The 24,406-nt window shown below is 47.0% G+C and overlaps 1 protein-coding gene across 3 annotated transcripts in view; it reads right to left on the bottom strand.

Annotated features, from left to right (window-relative positions):
• LOC122546628 (complement C1q tumor necrosis factor-related protein 4-like) overlaps positions 1 to 23,797 on the bottom strand; it is a 124,265-nt gene extending 100,468 nt beyond the window's left edge. Inside the window, exon 1 of one of the 3 annotated variants that reach the window (XM_087996799.1) lies at positions 23,634 to 23,797. The gene's annotated coding sequence lies outside the window, so the exon portion shown is untranslated. Of the gene's footprint in view, positions 1 to 20,056; positions 20,077 to 22,142; positions 22,163 to 23,633 lie in introns of those variants that run through there. The other 2 variants (XM_087996802.1, XM_087996801.1) reach the window with 2 other exon arrangements.
• Between the last annotated feature and the right edge of the window lie 609 nt (positions 23,798 to 24,406).

The following is a 24,406-nucleotide window of genomic DNA, read 5'->3' as shown; positions in this document are numbered from 1 at the left end:
CACACAATAACCTGAGCGCACACAAACAAAGTAATCTGAGTGTACACACACACAGTAACCTGAGCGTACACACACAGTAACCTGAGGGTACACACACACTGTAAACTGACCGTACACACACACAGTAAACTGAGCGTACACACACAGTAACCTGAGTGTACACACACAGTAACCTGAGTGTACACACACACAGTAAACTGAGCGTACACACACAGTAACCTGAGTGTACACACACAGTAACCTGAGTGTACACACACACAGTAACCTGAGCGTACACACACACAGTAACCTGAGCGTACACACACACAGTAACCTGAGCGTACACACACACAGTAACCTGAGCGTACACACACACAGTAACCTGAGCGTACACACACACAGTAACCTGAGCGTACACACACACAGTAACCTGAGTGTACACACACAGTAACCTAAGTGTACACACACAATAAGCTGAGCGTTCACACACAAAGTAACCTGAGCGTACACACACACAGTAACCTGAGCGTACACACACAGTAACCTGAGCGTACACACACAGTAACCTAAGTGTACACACACAATAAGCTGAGCGTTCACACACAAAGTAACCTGAGCATACACACACACAGTAACCTGAGCGTACACACACAGTAACCTGAGCGTACACACACATAATAACCTGAGCGTACACACACACAGTAACCTGAGCGTACACACACACAGTAACCTGACTGTCCACACACAGTAACCTGAGCGTACACAAACAAAGTAATCTGAGTGTACACACACACAATAACCTGAGCGTACACACACACAGTAACCTGAGGGTACACACACACAGTAACCTGAGCGTACACACACACAGTAACCTGAGCGTACACACACACAGTAACCTGACCGTACACACACACAGTAACCTGAGTGTACACACACACAGTAAACTGACCGTACACACACACAGTAACCTGAGCGTACACACACACAGTAACCTGACCGTACACACACACAGTAACCTGAGTGTACACACACACAGTAAACTGACCGTACACACACACAGTAATCTGAGCGCACACACACAGTAACCTGACTGTACACACACAGTATCCTGAGCTGATACACACACACTAACCTGAGCGTACACACACAGTAACCTGAGCGTACACACACACACTAATCTGAGCTCCTACACACACAATAACCTGACTGTACACACACAGTAACCTGAGCGTACACACACACAGTAACCTGAGTGTACACACACACAGTAACCTGAGCATACATGCGCACAGTAACCTGAGCGTACATTCACACAGTAACCTGAGTGTACACAGAGTAACCTGAGCATATACACACACAGTAACCTGAGCATACACACACACAGTATCCTGAGTGTACACACACACAGTAACCTGAGTATATACACACAGTAACCTGAGCATACACACACACAGTAACCTGAGCATACACACAGTAACCTGAGCACATACACACATAGTATCCTGAGTGTACACACACAGTAACCTGAGTGTACTCACACAGTAACCTGCGCATATACAAACAGTAAACTGAACATATACACAAAAAGTAACCTGAGTGTCCACACACACAATAACCTGAGCGTACACACACAGTAACCTGAGCATATACACACAGTAACGTGAGCGTACACACACACAGTATCCTGAGCGTACACACATGCAGTATCCTGAGCGTACACACACACAGCAACCTGAGCGTACTCACACACAATAACCTGAGAATATACACACACAGTAACCTGAGCGTACACACACACAGTAACCTGAGCATACACACACGCAGTAACCTGAGTATACACCCACACAGTAACGTGAGTGTACACACACAGTAACCTGAGCGTACACATACAGTAACCTGAGAGTACACACACAGTAACCTGAGCATACACACACAGCAACATGAGCGTACACACACAGCAACATGAGCGTACACACACACAGTAACCTGAGCGTACACACACACAATAGCCTGAGCGCACACAAACACAGTAACCTGAGTGTAAACACACACACAGTAACGTGAGCGTACATACACACAGTAACCTGAGCGTACACACACACAATAACCTGACCGTATACACACAGTAACCTAAGTGCACACACACACAGTAACCTGAGCGCACACACACAGTAACCTGAGGGTACACACACATAGTAACCTGAGCGTACACACACAGTAACCTGAGTGTACACACACAGTAACCTGAGTGTACACACACAATAAGCTGAGCGTTCACACACAGAGTAACCTGAGCGTACACATACAGTAACCTGACCGTACACACACACAGTAACCTGAGCGTACACACACACAGTAACCTGAGCGTATACAAACAGTAATCTGAGCATACACACACAGTAACCTGAGCGTACACACACACAGTAACCTGAGCGTACACACACACAGTAACCTGACTGTCCACACACAGTAACCTGACTGTACACACACACAGTAACCTTACCATACACACACATTAACCTGAGCGTACACACCCACTCAGTAACCTGAGCGTACACACCCAAAGTAACCTGACTGTACACACACACACTAACCTGAGCTTACACACACACAATAATCTGAGCGTACACACACACACACAGTAACCTGAGTGCACACTCACAGTAATCTGAGGGTACACACACACAGTAACCTGAGCGTACACAGAGTAACCTGAGCATATACACACACAGTAACCTGAGCATACACACACACAGTAACCTGAGCATACACACACGCAGTAACCTGAGTATACACCCACACAGTAACGTGAGTGTACACACACAGTAACCTGAGCGTACACATACAGTAACCTGAGAGTACACACACAGTAACCTGAGCATACACACACAGCAACATGAGCGTACACACACACAGTAACCTGAGCGTACACACACACAGTAAACTGACCGTACACACACACAGTAACCTGAGCGTACACACACACAGTAACCTGAGCGTATACAAACAGCAATCTGAGCGTACACACACAGTAACCTGAGCGTACACACACAGTAACCTGAGCATACACACACACAGTAACCTGAGCGTACACACACACAGTAACCTGACTGTCCACACACAGTAACCTGACTGTACACACACACAGTAACCTTACCATACACACACATTAACCTGAGCGTACACACCCACTCAGTAACCTGAGCGTACACACCCAAAGTAACCTGACTGTACACACACACACTAACCTGAGCTTACACACACACAATACTCTGAGCGTACACACACACACACAGTAACCTGAGTGCACACTCACAGTAATCTGAGGGTACACACACACAGTAACCTGAGCGTACACACACACAGTAACCTGAGTGTACACACACAGTAAACTGACCGTGCACTCACACAGTAACCTGAGCGTAAACACACACAGTAACGTGAGTGTACACACACACATTAACCTGAGCATACACACACACAGTACCCTGAGCGCACACACACAGTAACCTGACTGTACACACACACAGTAACCTGAGCGTATACACACACAGTAACCTGACTGTACACACACACAGTAACCTGACTGTACACACACACAGTAACCTGAGTGTACACTCACACAATAACCTGAGCATACACACACACAATAAGCTGTATGCACTCACACACACAGTAACCTGAGCGTACACACACACAGTAATCTGTGCATACACACACACAATACCCTGAACGTACAGACGCAGTAACCTGACCGTACACACACACAGTAATCTGTGCATACACACACACAATACCCTGAACGTACAGACGCAGTAATCTGACCGTACACACACAGCAACCTGAGCGTACACACACACAGTATCCTGACCGTACACACACACAGTAACCTGACAGTACACACACAGTAACCTAAGCGTACACACACAATAACCTGAGCGTACACACACACAATAACCTGAACGCACACACACAGTAACCTGAGCATATACACACACAGTAACGTGAGCGTACACACACACAGTATCCTGAGCGTACACACACGCAGTAACCTGAGCGTACACACACGCAGCAACCTGAGCGTACTCACACACAATAACCTGAGCATATACACACACAGTAACCTGAGCGTACACACACACAGTAACCTGAGCGTACACACACGCAGTAACCTGAGTGTACACCCACACAGTAACGTGAGTGTACACACGCAGCAACCTGAGCGTACTCACACACAATAACCTGAGCATATACACACACAGTAACCTGAGCGTACACACACACAGTAACCTGAGCGTACACACACGCAGTAACCTGAGTGTACACCCACACAGTAACCTGAGCGTACTCACACACAGTAACCTGAGCGTACACACACACAGTAACCTGAGAGTACACACACACAGTAACCTGAGCGTACACACACACAGTAACCTGAGCGTACACACACGCAGTAACCTGAGTGTACACCCACACAGTAACGTGAGTGTACACACACAGTAACCTGAGCGTACACACACACAGTAACCTGAGAGTACACACACACAGTAACCTGAGCGTACTCACACACAGTAACCTGAGCGTACACACACACAGTATCCTGAGTGTACACACACACAATAACCTGAGCATACACACACAGTCACCTGAGCGTACACACACAATAAACTGAGCGTTTACAAACAGTCACCTGAGTGTACACACACACAGTAACCTGAGCGTATACAAACAGTAATCTGACCGTACAGACACACAGTAACCTGAGTGTACACACACACGATAACCTCTGCGTACACACACACAGTAACCTGAGCCTACACACACAGTAACCTGAGCGTACACACACACAGTAACCTGAGCGTACACAAATACAGGAAACTGAGCGTACACACACAGTAACCTGAGCATACACACAGTAACCTGAGCATATACACACACAGCAACCTGAGTGTACACACACAGTAACCTGAGCGTACACACACACAGTAACCTGAGTGTACACACACAGTAAACTGAGCATATACACACACATAATAACCTCAGCGTACACACACACAGTAACCTGAGTGTACACACACACAGTAACCTGACCGTACACACACACAGTAACCTGAGCGTACACACCCACTCAGCAACCTGAGCGTACACACACACATAGTAATCTGACCGTACACACACACACTAACCTGAGCGTACACACACACAGTAACCTGAGCGTACATACACACACTAACCTGAGCTTACACACACACAGTAACCTGAGCGTACATACACACAGTAACCTGAGCTTACACACACACAATAACCTGACCGCGCACACACACAGTAACCTGAGCGTACACACACACAGTAACCTGACCGTACACACACACAGTAACCTGACCGTACACACACACACTAACCTGACCGTACACAAACACACAGTAACCTGAGCGTACACACACAGTAAACCGAGCGTACACACACACTAAAACCTGAGTGTACACACACACAGTAACCTGAGCGTACACACACGCAGAAACCTGAGTGTACTCCCACACAGTAATGTGAGTGTACACCCACACAGTAACGTGAGCGTACACACCCAGTAACTTGAGCGTGCACACACACAGTAACCTGAGCGAACATTCACACAGTAACCTGGGCGTACACACAGTAACCTGAGCATATACACACACAGTAACCTGAGCATACACACACACAGTAACCTGAGTGTACACAAATACAGTAAACTGAGCGTACACACAGTAACCTGAGCATATACACACACAGTAACCTGAGTGTACACACACAGTAACCTGAGCGTACACACACATAGTAACCTGAGCGTACACACACACAGTAACCTGAGCATACACACACAGTAACCTGAGCGTAAACACACACAGTAACCTGAGAGTAGACACACAGTAACCTGAGCATACACACACACAGTAACCTGAGCGTACACACACACAGTAACCTGAGCGCACACACACACAGTAACCTGAGCGTACACACACACAGTAACCTGAGCGTACACACACACAGTAACCTGAGCGTACACACACAGTAACCTGAGCGTACACACACACAATAACCTTGACCGTATACACACAGTAACCTGAGCGGACACACACACAGTAACTTGAGCGCACACACACAGTAACCTGAGGGTATACACACACAGTAACCTGAGTGTACACACACAGTAACCTAAGTGTACACACACAATAAGCTGAGCGTTCACACACAAAGTAACCTGAGCATACACACACAGTAACCTGAGCGTACACACACATAATAACCTGAGCGTACACACACACAGTAACCTGAGCGTACACACACAGTAACCTGAGCGTACACGCACATAATAACCTGAGCGTACACACACACAGTAACCTGAGCGTACAAAAACACAGTAAACTGAGCGTACACACACACAATAACCTGAGCATACACACAGTAATCTGAGCATATACACACACAGCAACCTGAGTGTACACACACAGTAACCTGAGCGTACACACACACAGTAACCTGAGTGTACACACACAGTAAACTGAGCATAAACACACACAGTAACCTGAGCGTATACACACACAGTAACCTGACCGTACACACACACAGTAACCTGAGTGTACACACACACAGTAACGTGAGCGTACACACACACAGTAACCTGAGCGTACACACAAACAGTAACCTGAGCGTACACACACACAGTAACCTGACTGTACATACACACACTAACCTGAGCTTTTACACACACAGTAACCTGAGCGTACACACACACAATAACCTGACCGCGCACACACACAGTAACCTGAGCGTACACACACACACACAGGAACCTTAGCGTACTCACACACAGTAACCTGAGCGTGCACACACACAGTAACCTGAGCATATACACAAACAGTAACGTGAGCATACACACACACAGTAACCTGAGCGTACACACACGCAGTAACTTGACCGTACACACACACAGTAACCTGAGCGTACTCACACACAATTACCTGAGCGTACACACACACACTAACCTGAGCGTACACACATACACACAGTAACCTGAGCGTACACACACAGTAAACTGAGCGTACACACACACTAAAACCTGAGTGTACACACACAGCAACCTGAGCGTACACACACGCAGAAACCTGAGTGTACACCCACACAGTATCGTGAGTGTACACCCACACAGTAACGTGAGCGCACACACCCAGTAACTTGAGCGTGCACACACACAGTAACCTGAGCGTACATTCACACAGTAACCGGGGCGTACACACAGTAACCTGAGCATATACACACACAGTAACCTGAGCATACACACACATAGTAACCTGAGCGTACACATACACAGTAAACTGAGCATATACACGCACAGTAACCTGAGTGTACACACACACAGTATCCTGAGCGTACACACACGCAGTAACCTGACTGTACACCCACACAGTAACATGAGTGTACACACACAGTAACCTGAGCGTACACACACACAGTAACCTGAGAGTACACACACAGTGACCTCAGCATACACACACAGTAACCTGAGCGTACACACACACAGTAACCTGACCGTACACACACACAGTATCCTGAGCGTACACACACACAATAAACTGAGCGTACACACACAGTAACCTGAGCGTACACACACACAGTAACCTGAGCGTACACACAGTAACCTGAGCATATACACACACAGTAACCTGAGGATACACACACACAGTAACCTGAGCGTACATTCACACTGTAACCTGAGCGTACACACAGTAACCTGAGCGAACACACACACAGTAACCTGAGCGAACACACACACAGTAACCTGAGTGTACACACACAGTAACCTGAGCACACACGCACACAGTAACCTGAGCATATACACACACCGTAACCTGAGCGTACACAAACACATTAAACTGAGCATACACACACACAGTAACCTGAGCGTACACAAACACAGTAAACTGAGCGTACACACACACAGTAACCTGAGCATATACACACACAGCAACCTGAGTGTACACACACAGTTACCTGAGCGTACACACACACAGTAACCTGAGTGCACACACACAGTAAACTGAGCATATACACACACAGTAACCTGAGCGTATACACACACAGTAACGTGAGCGTACACACACACAGTATCCTGAGCGTACACACACACAGTAACCTGAGCGTACACACAAACAGTAACCTGAGCGTACACACCCACTCAGCAAACTGAGCGTACACACACACAGTAACCTGAGCGTACATACACACACTAACCTGAGCTTATACACACACAGTAACCTGAGCATACAAACACACAGTATCCTCAGCGTACACAAACACAGTAAACTGAGCGTACACACACACAGTAACCTGAGCATATACACACACAGTAACCTGAGTGTGCACACACAGTAACCTGAGCGTACACACACACAGTAACCTGAGCGTACACACACACAGTAACCTGAGCGTACACACACACAGTAACCTGAGTGTACACATACACAGTAACCTGAGTGTACACACACACAGTAACCTGAGTGTACACACACACAGTAACCTGACCGTACACACACACAGTAACCTGAGCATACACACACACAGTAACCTGAGTGTACACATACACAGTAACCTGAGCGTACACACACACAGTAACCTGAGCGTACACACACACAGTAACCTGAGCGTACACACACAATAAACTGAGCATTTACAAACAGTAACCTGAGTGTACACACACAGTAACCTGAGCGTATACAAACAGTAATCTGAGCGTACACACACACACAGTAACCTGAGCGTACACACACAATAACCTGAGCGCACTCAAACAAAATAATCTGAGTGTACACACACAGAAACCTGAGTGTACACACACAGTAACCTGAGCATACACGCACACAGTAACCTGAGCGTACATACACACAGTAACCTGAGCGTACATACACACAGTAACCTGAGCGTACACACAGTAACTTGAGCATTTACACACACAGTAACCTGAGCATACAAACACACAGTATCCCCAGCGTACACACACACAGTAACCTGAGCGTACACAAACACAGTAAACTGAGCGTACACACAGTAACCTGAGCATATACACACACAGTAACCTGAGTGTGCACACACAGTAACCTGAGCGTACACACACACAGTAACCTGAGCGTACACACACACAGTAACCTGAGCGTATACACACACAATAACCTGACCGTACACACTCACAGTAACCTGACCGTACACACACACAGTAAACTGCCCATAAACACAGACAGTACCCTGACCGTACACACATACAGCAACCTGAGTGCACTCAAACACAGTAACCTGAGCGTACACACACGCAGCAACCTTACCGTACACACACACAGTAACCTGACCATACACACACACTAAAACCTGAGTGTACACACACACAATAACCTGAGCGTGTACACACACACAATAACCTGAGCGTGTACACACACAGTAAACTGAACGTACACACACACAGTAACCTGAGTGTACACACACACAGTAACGTGAGTGTACACACACAGTAACCAGAGCATACACACACAGTAACCTGACCGTACACACACACACAGTAACCTGAGCGTACACACACACACACAGTAACCTGAGCGTACACACACACAGTAACCTGACCGTACACACACACACAGTAACCTGAGCGTACACACACACACACAGTAACCTGAGCGTACACACACACAGCAACCTGGGTGTACACACACACAGTAACCTGAGCGTACACACACTCAGTAACCTGAGCGTACACACACTCAGTAACCTGAGCGTACACACACACAGTAACCTGAGCGTACACACACACAGTAACCTGAGCGTACACACACTCAGTAACCTGAGTGTACACACACACAGTAACCTGAGTGTACACACACACAGTAACGTGAGTGTACACACACAGTAACCAGAGCATACACACACAGTAACCTGAGCGTACACACACACAGTAACCTGACCGTACACACACACAGTAACCTGACCGTACACACACACACACAGTAACCTGACCGTACACACACACACACAGTAACCTGAGCGTACACACACACAGCAACCTGGGTGTACACACACACAGTAACCTGAGCGTACACACACTCAGTAACCTGAGCGTACACACACACAGTAACCTGAGCGTACACACACTCAGTAACCTGAGCGTACACACACACAGTAACCTGAGCGTACACACACACAGTAACCTGAGCGTACACACACTCAGTAACCTGAGTGTACACACATACAGTAACCTGACTGTATACACACACACAGTAACCTGAGCTTATGCACACACAGTAACCTGAGCGTACACACACACAGTAACCTGAGCGTACACACACACAGTAACCTGAGCTTATGCACACACAGTAACCTGAGTGTACACACATACAGTAACCTGACCATACACACACACAGTAACCTGAGTGTACACACACACAGTAGCCTGACAGTGCACTACCAGTAGCCTGAGAGGACATTCACACTGTAACCTGGCAGTGTACAGCGGTACACACACAGACACAGAGTAACCTGAGTGTACACACAGTAACTCAGTGGTACACACACAGTAACGTGACCACAGGAACTGGAGCTGCTTGATTGTTGAGTTTTGATGATAACAGTAAAGGGGCACTGGCCTGGATGTGGATGCTCACAGGGAGCTGTGAGGATGGGGGAAGGGGGTGTCAGGCGATAGAGGTGTGTAGCTGAGTCTGTGTGGGACAGTGGGAGAGTTTTGTGGAGGGTAGGGGACAGTTTGGAGAGGATACTATCTGAAAGACTGTTATTGCCTTTGGTTTCCAGTGAATAGAGGGAGCTGTGTGATTGCAGTGAAGAGTGTAGCAACAACAGATGGGAATCGAAACGGGCAGCTGGTAGGAAATGTGCACAACGTGGGGTAGGGGGAGCGATGAATGACCCAGAGGTGGGTAGAGACTGACCAGCTGCTGCCAAGGATAGAGGGTGGTTGGTCTCACAACAGAGATATATTCAAGGTGAAAGGACTGTACAATAAACTGAAAAATCAGACCTACTGCTACTCAGCATCACTGTGAATGCAGTTTCTATCCAGTTATCAATATCATGCCATCAGTTACAGCAAGCTCTGGGCTAGTGCCAACTTCACACCAAAGGAAGATGGCATTAATATGTAATCACTGAGTGTTAACTGACTAAATCATCTCCATATGTTTGATCTCCAGCCTCCAGCCTCCTGTACAAGTGCAGTTATCACACTGCATTATTCCACTTCTTGTCTTTAACATTATTAATTCCTCTTCATTGCTTGCAGATTATTGTCAGACTGAGAACTGATCACCATTGAATTCAAAACCATTGATTATGGTGGATAGGTCACTGAGTACTGGTCGCATTTATCGTCATGACGACCAGATTATTGATGAAGACATAAAGAATGTCGCCTTATATAGACAGAACGCTGTCCAGGTCAATTAACACGTACTGACACAATGGTCATTCTCCTACTCACTCCCAGTTATTTCCTTCACTTGTCAGTATCACCATATATGGAGACAGCTCCAAGTGCATTTCATGACTGCCTGACTCATTCTCAATTATCACTGCAACTATTAGAGATTAATGTTCAATTGACAGCACGTTATGGAAATTAATGTTACAAACAGTCATGTGCTCAAACAGAACTTAAATATTACTGCAATGGACATATTTTTGAAGTTTTCATAATAAACTCATCAGGACAAATCTCAAGAAACAGCTAAGCAAAGAGAAGACCATACTTTTACTGTGTGAGAGGAAAGTGCTGATTGGTTGGCAAGTGGACTTTGATTGGTAAAGGCATGTCATGCACCGGTTAATGACGACTGACAGCGAACTGCCAAGCTTTGCTTTTATTTTTGATTGAGACAAGGCAGGCTGACTTTGATTGGCTTGAGAAATGAACCAGGCAAATGGCCACCATCTATTTTGTTGAGTTAAGAGGCTCAGTGTGTGTGCATTTTTTTTTTCTGATGACAAAGAACAGGTTTCTGTGCCTTAATACAACTTACCTCCAGTGCAGAGGAGTGCACCACACTGTGAGGTCAATTGATAATTTGTCATAGGTTGTTAGTACAACTCTTCACACACCTCGAATTTGTTTAACAAATGGTGTCCAAGCATGGAATCACATCGAGTCATAGAGATGTACAGCATGGAAACAGACCCTTCGGTCCAACCCATCCATGCCGAGCAGATATCCCAACCCAATCTAGTCCCACCAGCCAGCACCTGGCCCATATCCCTCCAAACCCTTCCTATTCATATACCCATCCAAATGCCTCTTAAATGTTGCAATTGTACCAGCCTCCACCACTTCCTCTGGCAGCTCATTCCACACACGCACCACCCTCTGGGTGAAAAGGTTGCCCCTCAGGTCTCTTTTATATCTTTCCCCTCTCACCCTAAACCCATACCCTCTAGTTCTGGACTCTCCGATCCCAGGGGAAGACTTTGCCTATTTATCCTATCCATGCCCCTCATAATTTTGTAAACCTCTATAAGGTCACCCCTCAGCCTCGAACGCTCCAGGGAAAACAGCCCCAGCCTGTTCAGCCTCTCCCTGTAGCTCAAATCCTCCAACCCTGGCAGCATCCTTGTAAATCTTTTCTGAACCCATTCAAGTTTCACAACATCTTTCCGATAGGAAGGAGACCAGAATTGCATGCAATATTCCAACAGTGGCCTAACCAATGTCCTGTACAGCTGCAACATGACCTCCCAACTCCTGTACTCAATACTCTGACCAATAAAGGAAAGCATACCAAACGCCTTCCTCATTATCCTGTCTACCTGCGACTCCACTTTCAAGGAGCTAGGAACCTGCACTCCAAGGTCTCTTTGTTCAGCAACACTCCCTCGGACCTTACCATTAAGTGTATAAGTCCTGCTAAGATTTGCTTTCCTAAAATGCAGCACCTCGCATATCTGAATTAAACTCCATCTGCCACTTCTCAGCCCATTGGCCCATCTGGTCCAGATCCTGTTGTAATCTGAGGTAACTCTCTTCGCTGTCCACTACACCTCCAATTTTGGTGTCGTCTGCAAACTTACTACTTGTACCTCTTATGCTCGCATCCAAATCATTTACGTAAATGACAAAAAGTAGAGGGCCCAGCACCGATCCTTGTGGCACTCCACTGGTCACACAGTGTTGAGTATTTTAAAAGTACAAGCTGGTTGGTTCCAGTTGCCTGTTACAAATAGCCCCTGGTCTTTTGGACATAAGCATCAATACACCTGACACCACACCGGCACTGAAACCCTTGGACCACATTACTCATTTGTCTGATGGACTCAGTATTTTGACAACAGCATCCTGTTAGGGATGAACACTCCTCATATTGTTACTGCCTTGTGACTGTGTGGAACAGCCAGCTTCACCTGTCATTGTGTCTGATGAGGCACCTTCAGGGTCACCTGAAGGAAATAGGCACTTGTCAAAGTGAAGGCCTCAGGCCTCTCCCTGACCTTTAATAGCACACAATGAGGACTGATCTAATCAGGGTAGCCATTATCGTCCTTCAATGTGTCCTCTGTCAACATACGCTTGCTCGATGAACCAATGCACCTATTTATAAGGTTGCTAAAAAGGCTTTACATTGCTTTTGGCTCAGACCACACTTAGTTATTACATGATTTTGTTTCTGTTTAGTTTTAACTTCTGGCTTGTTTCTTGCCTAATTCTTCTATTCACACCAAATTGTCGATAAATGTCCTTTAACTGTCCAGATGCCTCTTTCTCCATCTCAGACACATCTTTTGACCGAAGACCTGGACAAATGCAGGCCGTGAAGGGAGTGACACAGAGAGGGAATATCAAGTGTGTGCAGGTGAAAGGTCACCACCATTCAAAATGGCTACCCTGTACATGTGCAGTTACACTCACAACATAACTCTCTTCACACAAGCATCTACACGGGCCTTCACAGGTTGGAATGAGCATTTAATAAATTATACGGGTGCAAATAGATTTGTCAGTCTGAGGTATAGATTAAAAACGCACGAGTTTTCCTGCGCGAATTCTAAAAACTCAAAGCAGCCAATCCTAATGCTTGTTTCAGGTGAACTGCTCGTTGTTTCTAGCAACATTGTAAACTGCTTCCTGGTGTGTGTCAATAAGAGATGAGTTGCCAAGGTCAGGTGCCATCAGTGTAGACGCTGAGACACTGTGTGTAGATGTTGCTGTTGCTCATGGTGGCATTGCCCACTGACAAAGTCAAGCCCACAGGAGAGTAATAAACCAATTGGTAGGTGCACAATCCTACTGAGACCTAAGCAGCCAGGGAATGGGGATGCTGGAATGAAAAAGAAGGCACTAGGGAAGACAATTTCACAGCTACACCATGTAAACATGATCGCAGAAACATTTTACAAGTCCCTTATAATCATGCTGCTGGGACCGGCAGGTTTGAGTTATGAGGAGAGGCTGGCTAGCTAAGGGCTATTTTCCCTGGAGCGTCAGAAGCTAAGAGGCGACTTTATAGACATTTATAAAATCACAAGAGACAGAAATAGGGTAAATAGCCAAGGTCTTTTCCCTGGGGTGGGGGAGTCCAAAACTAGAGGGTTTAGGGTGAGAGGGGAGAGATTTAAAAGGGACCTAAGGGGCAACGTTTTCACAGAGAGGGTGGTATGTGTATGGAATGAGCTGCCAGAGGAAAGGTACAATTACAACATTTGGATAGGTTTAGAGATATATGGGCCAAATGCAGGCAAATGGGACAAAGTTTAGTTCAGGAAAGCTGGTCGACATGGACGAGTTGGGCTGAAGGGCCTGCTTCCATGCCGCATGACTATGGTCAGTGGAGCTGGAGGCCTCTGGCTTCATAAGTCGAGGGACGAAGGACAACAGCAGGGTGGTCATGTTGGAGTTGCCGAGAGCTCTGGTTAAGTACCATCCAGCCCAGCTCAGAGCACCTATTGGCCAAGTTGGAGAAGCTGATTGACCAGGGAAGGGGCTCCGGTGCTAGTTTGCAAGCTGTGATTACCCACCTTATTGCACCGGAGTCAGAGGAAAAACCGGACTTTGATAGGACGGACAAGATTCCTACAGTCTGCATTCCGTTCAGAAAAACAGTGGCCGCCATCAGTTGATGTGAGAAGGGTTACGGGACACCGACAAAAGATGTAGTGGGCAGTCAGAAAGTGCCCTCTCCAGTCAGAGTGTGTCATGACTGGGACCTTTTGCTTCCAACATGCTGGGGCCCAGCATACACCATTTCAACTGAAAACGTGTTGCTGGAAAAGCGCAGCAGGTCAGGCAGCATCAAAGGAGAAGGAGAATCGACGTTTCGGGCATAAGCCCTTCTTCAGGAATGTGCACACCCTCCTCATTCCTGAAGAAGGGCTTACGCCCAAAACGTCGATTCTCCTGCTCCTTGGATGCTGCCTGACCTGCTGCGCTTTTCCAGCAACACATTTTTCAGCTCTGATCTCCAGCATCTGCAGACCTCACTTTCTCCCCATACACCATTTCAAACTCCAGTAAGAACACACACCTCGAGCTACAGAGATAGTGGGGAATGGCTGGACTCGACAGCATGACTCTCCAGTTCCACAATCTTTATTAGGTTTAGTTCTAACCGCCACAGAATCCAGCAAGCAGGAACATTTCCCTACGGAGCGATTACTGTGCCATTCAATCCCACTGATCATTTCAATATTTTCACCAGGACTCCACACCCACACACCATCTCAATGCTGCTTTGTTGCGAACAATTCCCGTTCAGCGGTGAAATAGCTCCGGTCTGATCTTGACAAGTTCTGCAGCTATCTGAATCATCTATCTGACAAGTTCCCAGTTCTCCCTCAATAATTACTATCTCCAACAAGCCCAATTATCAAATCAGAAACGTCACATTTGCACGGTGCCCTTAAACACTCCAAAGATAATTCACGGGAACACTGCCAATCATTTTCAATACTGAGATTTAGAAGGATTGTTCCAAGATTTTACTGGGGGAGAGATGCATTGAAAGGCAGAGGGAGGGAGTGTTTTGGGCTAAAGCCACAGCCAATGAAGGAATTCTTCAAACCGAGGGCATGCATAAGATGACGGGATCAGAGCAGCACAGAAAGGTCCCAGAAGGTTTTGGGGAGAGTCTCCAGGTGATCGGGAGGGTTTCGAAACCATGGATGGCAATTTGATCATTGAGAACGTGTGCCAATGTGGGTCAGAAGGGCAACGGGTGAAGGCAGCTTAGTGATGGACAGTAAGGCGTGGGATATATTCAAGTTTACGATGGCAGGAAGGGGAGAGTGTGGGAGTAAAGATTTGAAGTGACATGAAGGAGGGTTCCAGCAGCAGATGGAGCTGAGGCACAGCCAGAAATGGTCAAGGTCATTGAGGTGGAAAGAGTTCACCTTGACAACGTGGCGCTTACTGGTCTGAAACTTCTCCGAGTGTCAAACAGACCGTGGTGACGAATGGTCAGCTTCAGACGCAGGGAGAGGTAACTAATAATATTCAACCTCCATCTGTGTCAAGGGCTCATTATCACTCAACGATTCCTAAATGTATTCCTGACGCTCAACCACCCTCTGACGTGGCCTGGCAGCTGTATCACTGCAGTGAGGAAGTCAATGAGAAGTCTAATTGGATAGACCTTCTGACATTGAGCCAGACACCAAAGTACAACAAAAGGCAATCCCTGGCCAGTCCACCCTGTAAAACCCTCCTGCTTCATATCCGGGAACTTGGATTGAACCTGGGAGAGGCGTCTCACAGAGACGGAGAGAGGGGAGCACCGTGTAACACAGCCCAATGGGAATCTCCCCAACAATATATCAATACTCCCTCTGGAGTCTCATGGTTAAACAAGGGGAAGGAAACCTCGTGCTGTTTACCCCATCCCATCCTCCCTCAGCTGATGCATCGGTATACCTCCATATTGAATAACACTTAAAAGGAAGCACGAGGGCACAAAATGTACTTTGGGTGGGGGATTTCAACGTCCACCAACAAGCCTGGCTGAACTGCAGTACTGCTGATCGGGCTGGTCAGGTGCTAAAGGACATAGCTGCTAGACCAGGCCTGTGGGAGGCAGTGAGGGAACCACCAACAGGCAAAAACCATACTTGACCTCATCTCGACCTGTCCTGGGTGAATATGCCCATGACAATGTCGATCAGGGTAAACACTGTCCAGCCCTTGTGGTGAAACAGAAACTTTAAGCGTAAAGGAACAGGATGAGGAGAGACACCCTCCCTGCTGTGAGCTACCATTCTGTTAAAGTGCGAATGATCAGTGACCTAGTTCCATCACCCAGTTTGCACAGACACGTACCTATCTATTCCATCTGTCTCTCTCTCTCTCAATGTCTTGAAAACATTTAATCAGATCACTCCTTAAACTTTTCAACTTCCGGGCAACTGTAGTTTGCACGATTGTACCTTACAATTTAACCCTTATTGCTGTCCACGTACCTACCCTGCACCCCAGCTCAGACCAGGACATCTCACATATGGGTGTAGTACCAAGTCTGGGCTCACTCGTGCTTTTTGGAGGCTTGGGTTTTGTTGCATTCAACATTACCCTCGCCTTGTCGGCTGTTTCGATGATTTTCTGCACCTTTTCAGGTACAGTCCAGGCCTCACGTCGAGGAGATCATCTGTCCAGCTGTTTGACATGATCACTGAGCTAACGTGGACTGTTTCAGATCCATACTGGGCAACTATGAGGCACCACAAACACAGTCCCACTCCCATCCCATTCCTCATGAAAGCAGAGCACCACACACTAGTGCAACCGATAAGAATCAATTGTTTGGACCTACTACCCTCAGCCAGAACTGCCAAGTGCACAGGGTTCAGGGAAAATAATGGTGCCCTTCCCTATTTTAACAATAGTCCTGAAGACTTGTGCTCCAGAACACGCCACTCCCCGAGCCAAGCTGTTCCAGTCCAGTTCCAGGTATCTACCCGACAATGCGGATAATTGCCCAGTTATGTCCTGTACATAAGCAGCAGGACAAATCCAACCTGGCTAAACACTGTCCCATCAGTCAACTCTCCATCATTAGGAAAGCGATGGACGGTGTCATCAACAGTGCTATCACACAGCATCTGCTCAGTGATAACCTGCTCAGTGATGCCTGGTTTGGGTTCCGCCAGGGCCACTCAGCTCCTGACCTCAGTACAGCCTTGGTTCAAACGTGGACAAAAGAACTGAATCCCAGAGGGTGAGGTGAGAGTGACAGCCCTTGAGATCAAGGCTGCGTTCGCCCGGGTGTGGTATCAAGGAGCCCGAGCAAAACTGGAATCAATGGGTATTAGGGGGTTAGAGTATTACCTGACAAATAGGAAGGTGGTCAGAGCTGTTGGATGTCAGTCATCTCAGCTCCAGGACATCTCTGCAGGAGTTCCTCAGGGGAGTGTCCTAGGCCCAACCATCCTCAGCTGCTTCATCATTGACCTTCCATCTACCATAAGGTTGGAAATGGGGATATTTGACGATGATTGCACAATGTTCAGCACCATTCGCAACTCCTCAGATACTGAAGCAATCAATCAGTGTTCAAATGAGGAGAAACCTCTTTACCCAGAGAGTGGTGGCTGTGTGGAATGCTCTGCCCCAGAGGGCAGTGAGGCCCACTCTCTGGATTCATTTAAGAAAGAGTTGAATAGAGCTCTCAAGGATAGTGGAATCAAGGGTTATGGAGATAAGGCAGGAACAGGATACTGATTAAGGATGATCAACTATGATCATATCGAATGGTGGTGCAGGCTCGAAGGGCAGAATGGCCTACTCCTGCACCTATTGTCTATTGCAACAAGATCTGGACAATATCCAGGGTTGGGCCAACAAGTGGCAAGTAACATTCACGCCACAAAGGCAATGACCATCTCCAATAGTCTACCCACCACCCTTTGACATTCAGTGGTGTTACCATCACTGAATTCCACACTAACAACATCCTGGGAGTCACCACTGACTAGAAATGCCAGTGGACTTGCTACATAAACACAGGAGTTACTGCATTTATACACAGTTTTGACTTTAAAAAAAAAAGAGTTAATTACAACAACCTTATGCTTGCTTCCTGTCAGCCTGGGGTGAAGAGACAGGTAAACTGGGGAAATTTGTGTACATCTTAAAAAAACTCAACTTTTTCATGGTAATAGTGGGGCTTGACTTTCAGGGCATTCACCCAGTGACATGGGATACTGTACTGTCCTAAGGTTTTCTGAACATTTGATCTTACACTTGGAAACATGTCTACATTTATTAGGAAACCTGGTCATTTCCATGCTGATTTCTGTGGAACTACTGTCCAGTGTGAGAAACAACCATTCCCCGCGAGTCCCTGTCACGCCATCGCCAGGTTCCCACCACTGCTTGCAACTCTTTGCTGTTTTACCACATGAAAGTCCATTTGCTTCACATCAACTGCATTACCCTCACCAACCCTCTCTGTCAGCTCATCAAAAACACTCTCGCACTTTAACTCAAGGTGGCATCAATGCCAAGACGTGAGATGGCAAGACAGACATGAGAAGGCTAGAAACAACAGAGTTGTCAATGGCGTAGTAACTGCTTAAACTACAATGATCGTTTGAAGATGATTAAATGTGTCAGGCCCATTTGCAGCTGATGATTAGACATCAGTGTCAAACTCAATTAAATCTGGAAGTTTTCTGAATCAAACCCAATGATCCTGTGATGGTTATTATTTATGTCAAGCTCAATTATCCCTCGTTAATTACTCTCCATCGAGAGCTGCTTCCCACGTCCTGATCTACACTAAGTGTTGAGCAGTCATTACCCTCCAAGCTCACTGACCTACTCCGACATTCAGCTCAACTCGGCTCAGTCTGAACATTCCCATCGTTTGGAATCTCTCCCCCATTGGCGGAGCATCACGTGGGACAGAGCTCCAGCCTGCAAGCCACTCCTCACTGCGGGCTTTCTGAATTTTAGCCACAAATAATTGACTGCACCAGCCAGTCCTCAACTCCCCATCTCCAGGAATAGTTTCTCTGTTCACTTCATCACCTTAGCCTCTTGAAAACCATTTATAAAATCAAACCTTACCCCTTTAACCTTCCAGCAAGTATAAACCTGAATTATTTTCTGTCGTTCTCCAAATCGACAACTCTCCTCCAATCTCCACGTTGTAATCCATCCCTCCTTAAGTTGATAAGCTCTATCTTTTTGACATCCAGTGGTTGAAGGGCATTGGTCACAGTTGATTAGTTTAGTCTGTCAATGTGGCATATACTTCCATTTACACTGATTATGACAGTCTCTGTCCGAGATGTGAATGAGTGCCTTTAACACAAGTCGTTCGCCGCCCTACAGCGTAGTTGCCAACACAATTGCCTTAAACCTAACTACATCTGATTGAGGATCTACCCATTCTCGTTGACTCTCTGTGCCCTGACACTTAGGCATCACCTCACCTATACTTCACCTTCCATTTCACCAGCTTCAACTTCCAACAGCCTCTTCGGATGGACGCCATTAGATGCTTTCTTGAAGTCCCTATTAATAATAGACGGTTTTCCGTCAGCAGCAGATCCTGGATTTGGAAGATTGTAGTGAGTGCATTGGGTGAAACCCAGGTTTGAGAATCCACCTGGCCCTAGTCCCATGTCCCTCCTTCTCACTATACTGTGACTGATTAATCATTTCGATGAGGCTTCATTGTTGATTTAAGATTCGTTTCCACACGCAGGCTTCTCCCTCTGCTGGGAAATATTACTGCGAAATAATTGGTCAGCATGCCAACCACACAGCCCACCCCCTTCACTTGGGCACCAGCTTTCAAACTGGCATCAGGGGTTAAAGGGGAACCCCACATGACCAGAGATCCCAGAATTCCTCAGGGCCAGTAAGGGAGCTGCTGTTGCTGCTGAGTACAAATGTCAAACTGTTAGCGAGTTGCGAGAAGATTTGTAGCTCAGGTTGAGGTTCTGGATGTAGGTTTGCTCGCTGAGCTGGAAAGTTCATTCCCAGACGTTTCGTCACCCTACTGATGGCGTTACCTAGTATGGTGGCGAAACATCTGAAAGCAACCCTTCCAGCTCAGCGAGCAAACCGACATCCAGTCAAACTGTTGTCTGCATATTTCTGAACGTCTCAACTCATCAGGCACTTCTCCTTCACGCTGAAGTGATTTCCCTTTCATTCCAATTCTCTGCCCCTCCTCTAATACTCAGAAGACCCAAATTCCTCATGTATCCAAAACGCTGGTGTTGATTCAGTGATAAGACTGTGGCTTTGGGCTCCAGCTTGGATAGATGAGCTAGGCTGCCACTCCAATGCAGTACTGAGGGGGTGCTGCACCGTGTGGGAGTGCCGCACTCTGGAGGTGGTGTGAAACTGAGGCTGCAATCGAGCCCTTCGGATGAAAGTGAGGGATGACACGAGAGGCTTCCTTCTACTGACTACCATCTACCCACTCCGTGAACACACCCCGGTCTCTTTACAGTCAACTACAACGTTTGCTGCTTTGTTTCCCAACATCTCACGAGTGAATAACAAACCAAAAGCAAGTTCTGAGGAAAGGCCACCGGGCCTGAAACGTTAACCCGGATTTCTGCCTGCAGATGCTGCCACACACCAGCTGAGTAATTTGTGTTTCTCATCACAATAGCGACTGCATTCCACAACATTTCTTGGACTCCAGTAGCTATGGCCATCCGAAGGCCACGAAAGGAGAGCATTTCTTATTTTTCCCCTCACTCTGCTCATTTTGACACACTTTCCTGGTCACAGAATCGGGAAATGAGAGACTGCAGAAGGAGCATTCCAAAAATCATGGAATCACACACCTTTGGGTCGAACTGGTCCAGCCTGATCTTGTTCCCCAATTAAACTAGTCCCACCTGCCTGGGGTTAGCAATATCCCTCCTAACCTTTCCTGAGCGCGTGCTTATCCAAATGTCGTTAGAATGCTGTAACCATACCGGCATCCACCACTCCCTCTGGCAGCTCATTCTACACACGAGCCACACTGTATATAAAAAAAAATCATTGCCCCTTGCGGCCTTTGTAAATCTTTCTCCTCCCACCTTAAAAAATAAGCCGCCGAGGTTTGAACTCCCACACCCTGGGGAGAAGACCCTTGCTCTACACCTTACCTATGATTTTGTAACCCTCAATCAGGACGTCCTACCTCTGCCACTTTAGTGGGCGAGCTTTAACAGAAGCAGTGGAGACTGGGTGAGCTCGATCGATGGATGAAGCAGCAGAGGTGAGGGGTGGGAGGCACGAGACAGGCGCTGGATGGAAAAAGGTGTCACTACCGAGAGAAGCATCACCAACAGATGAAAGGTTCTAGCTACTCATATACAGACAGCTCGATTCCTGTTAAAATCAGCGAACAATTCCACTGCACCGACATATAATGTAAAGAATGGACAAACTCTCCAATACCATCGCAGCTATTGAAAGAACTGGGCCACATTGACATGGGGTTCCTCCGGGTGCTCCAGTTTCCTCCCACAACCCAAAGATGTGCAGTTTAGGTGAATTGGCCGTGCTAAATTGCCCGTAGTGTTCAGGGATGTGTAGGTTAGCTGCGTTAGTCAGGGGGAAATGTAGAGCAGTAGGGGAATGGGTCTGGGTGGGTTACTCTTCGGAGGGTCGGTGAGGACTTGTTGGGCCGAAGGGCCTGTTTCCACACTGTAGGGATTCAATAACACTTTCTGACCAGCAGACTCTGCTTAAAACTCAGGGTGGCCAGGTGACAGACACCATGAGCAGCAGTGAGCTGTGCGTCGAAAGCTGACCCTCAATAATATTAACAGCAGCACAGGCAGAGGATAAGAGGGAGATGGAACGGAGGAGGAAAAACAACACGGGAAAAAGGATAAGAGAGTGAGGAAATAAAACAGAGGACAGGAATGTGGTGGGAGTGTTTAGGAACGGAAAGAGCAAGAAAAACATTGGAAGGAAACAGAGGGAGAAAAAGGCTGAAAGGACAGAAGGAGGCAGAGGGAAAAATGAAGAGAAAGAGAGGGCGAGGTGGATTGAAAGGAAGATTGAAGGGGACAGAGGTGAAAGGTCAGAGAGATCACCTTGTGCCCAATTCCCCTGCGTGAAGCCACAGGATGTTTTCCGGATTGAAAAAAAGTGCTGAATCAATCCGAGCTGTTGACTGGAGAGTGGATTGAGATTCAGAGGAACAAAAGACCGAGAGATAGAAGGTGGGGGGTGAAAGGATGAAAGAGATATTGTGAGGGGGAAAAGAAGGAGGGGGGGTGAAAGGAGAAAGGGTCAGGCAGAGACTCAGAGGGAGGGAAACCTCCTTTCAGCCTGATACGGACTAACAGAAACATTTGATAAGCTGCAAACAATGGGGTGATAAAGAGAGGAAGGTAGAGCACAGGGAGCCATTGTGAAACAATACCCAGTGCATTCTGATGGGTAGTTACAGGTTGAGAACCTGCACTGAGGGAATATCTCCCCAGCACTGGGAGCCTCTCTGCATTCTCACTAACCTCGAACCTAGCTGCACCTCCCCCTGGGACAGCAATGGGAAAGAATGTTACTGCAGCCAGTAAGGGGGTTAAACAGACTTACTACCTGAAGATGATGGAGATTTCCAAAGATAACTACAAGCCTCCCCTGGCGAATGCTGAAGCAGTAATTGTGTTTTTCTTACCTCAGTAAAGGTTGGGAGGTGTGCTCAGTTCAAGGTTGGTATCAAATCCTTCTTTCGATCGCTGCTGTGTGGGTATGGGGTGTTTGAGATTCCCCCACACACTCCACATGCAGCCAATGCTCCTATTCACCAGCCAGGGTTTGGCAGTGTGGCAGACTCGCACTCCCCACTGTGTGTGTGTGTGTGTTGGGGTGGGGGGGGGGGGGGGGGGGGGGGAGGCAGTCCCGGCATCAAATGGAGAGCAGTGAAGGACAACAAAACGGCACAAATCAGCGACAATCTCTCCAGCCCACCTTCAAATCAACTCCTCCCTTCCCAGGCTGTGCATCAATCCTCCTCTCCTTTCAAATAAACCGAAATAACCCGAGAAAGCAGCACCACATTGACTTCAATTTGTATCATCTTGCTATATTCTGTCAGGGATACTGGGGGGGTGAGTTTATAGACAACTCACCAATTGCTGAAACTGACAGCAGCAGGGGGAACAGCTCATTTACAGACAGTGAAACCAAAAACAGGTATCAGACTCAACGACACAACAGCAGCTTTTAGTTACCATCTGCAAAGGGATGGACAGCTTTCGGGACTGAATATCTTTAAAGAGCTGTTCGGTAGCTGACAGCGACCGTACATTTCTTCAAGGTGATTAAAAATTCAAAATATGTCTGGTAATGGTGGCTGAAGAAGCAAGTCCAGTCTTCCAAAAGGTTAGGATAAAGGCTGAAGTGGTTGGAAACAGGAACAAAGCTGAGTATGAGGATGTTTCTTTTGGA

The sequence above is a fragment of the Chiloscyllium plagiosum genome, unplaced genomic scaffold, assembly GCF_037043375.1.
Source record: "Chiloscyllium plagiosum isolate Xiang-an unplaced genomic scaffold, Cpla_swu_hap1 HiC_scaffold_18, whole genome shotgun sequence".
Classification (NCBI taxonomy): domain Eukaryota; kingdom Metazoa; phylum Chordata; class Chondrichthyes; order Orectolobiformes; family Hemiscylliidae; genus Chiloscyllium; species Chiloscyllium plagiosum.
Note: the sequence above shows the minus strand (reverse complement) of the source record. Positions and strands in the feature narration are given on the sequence as shown.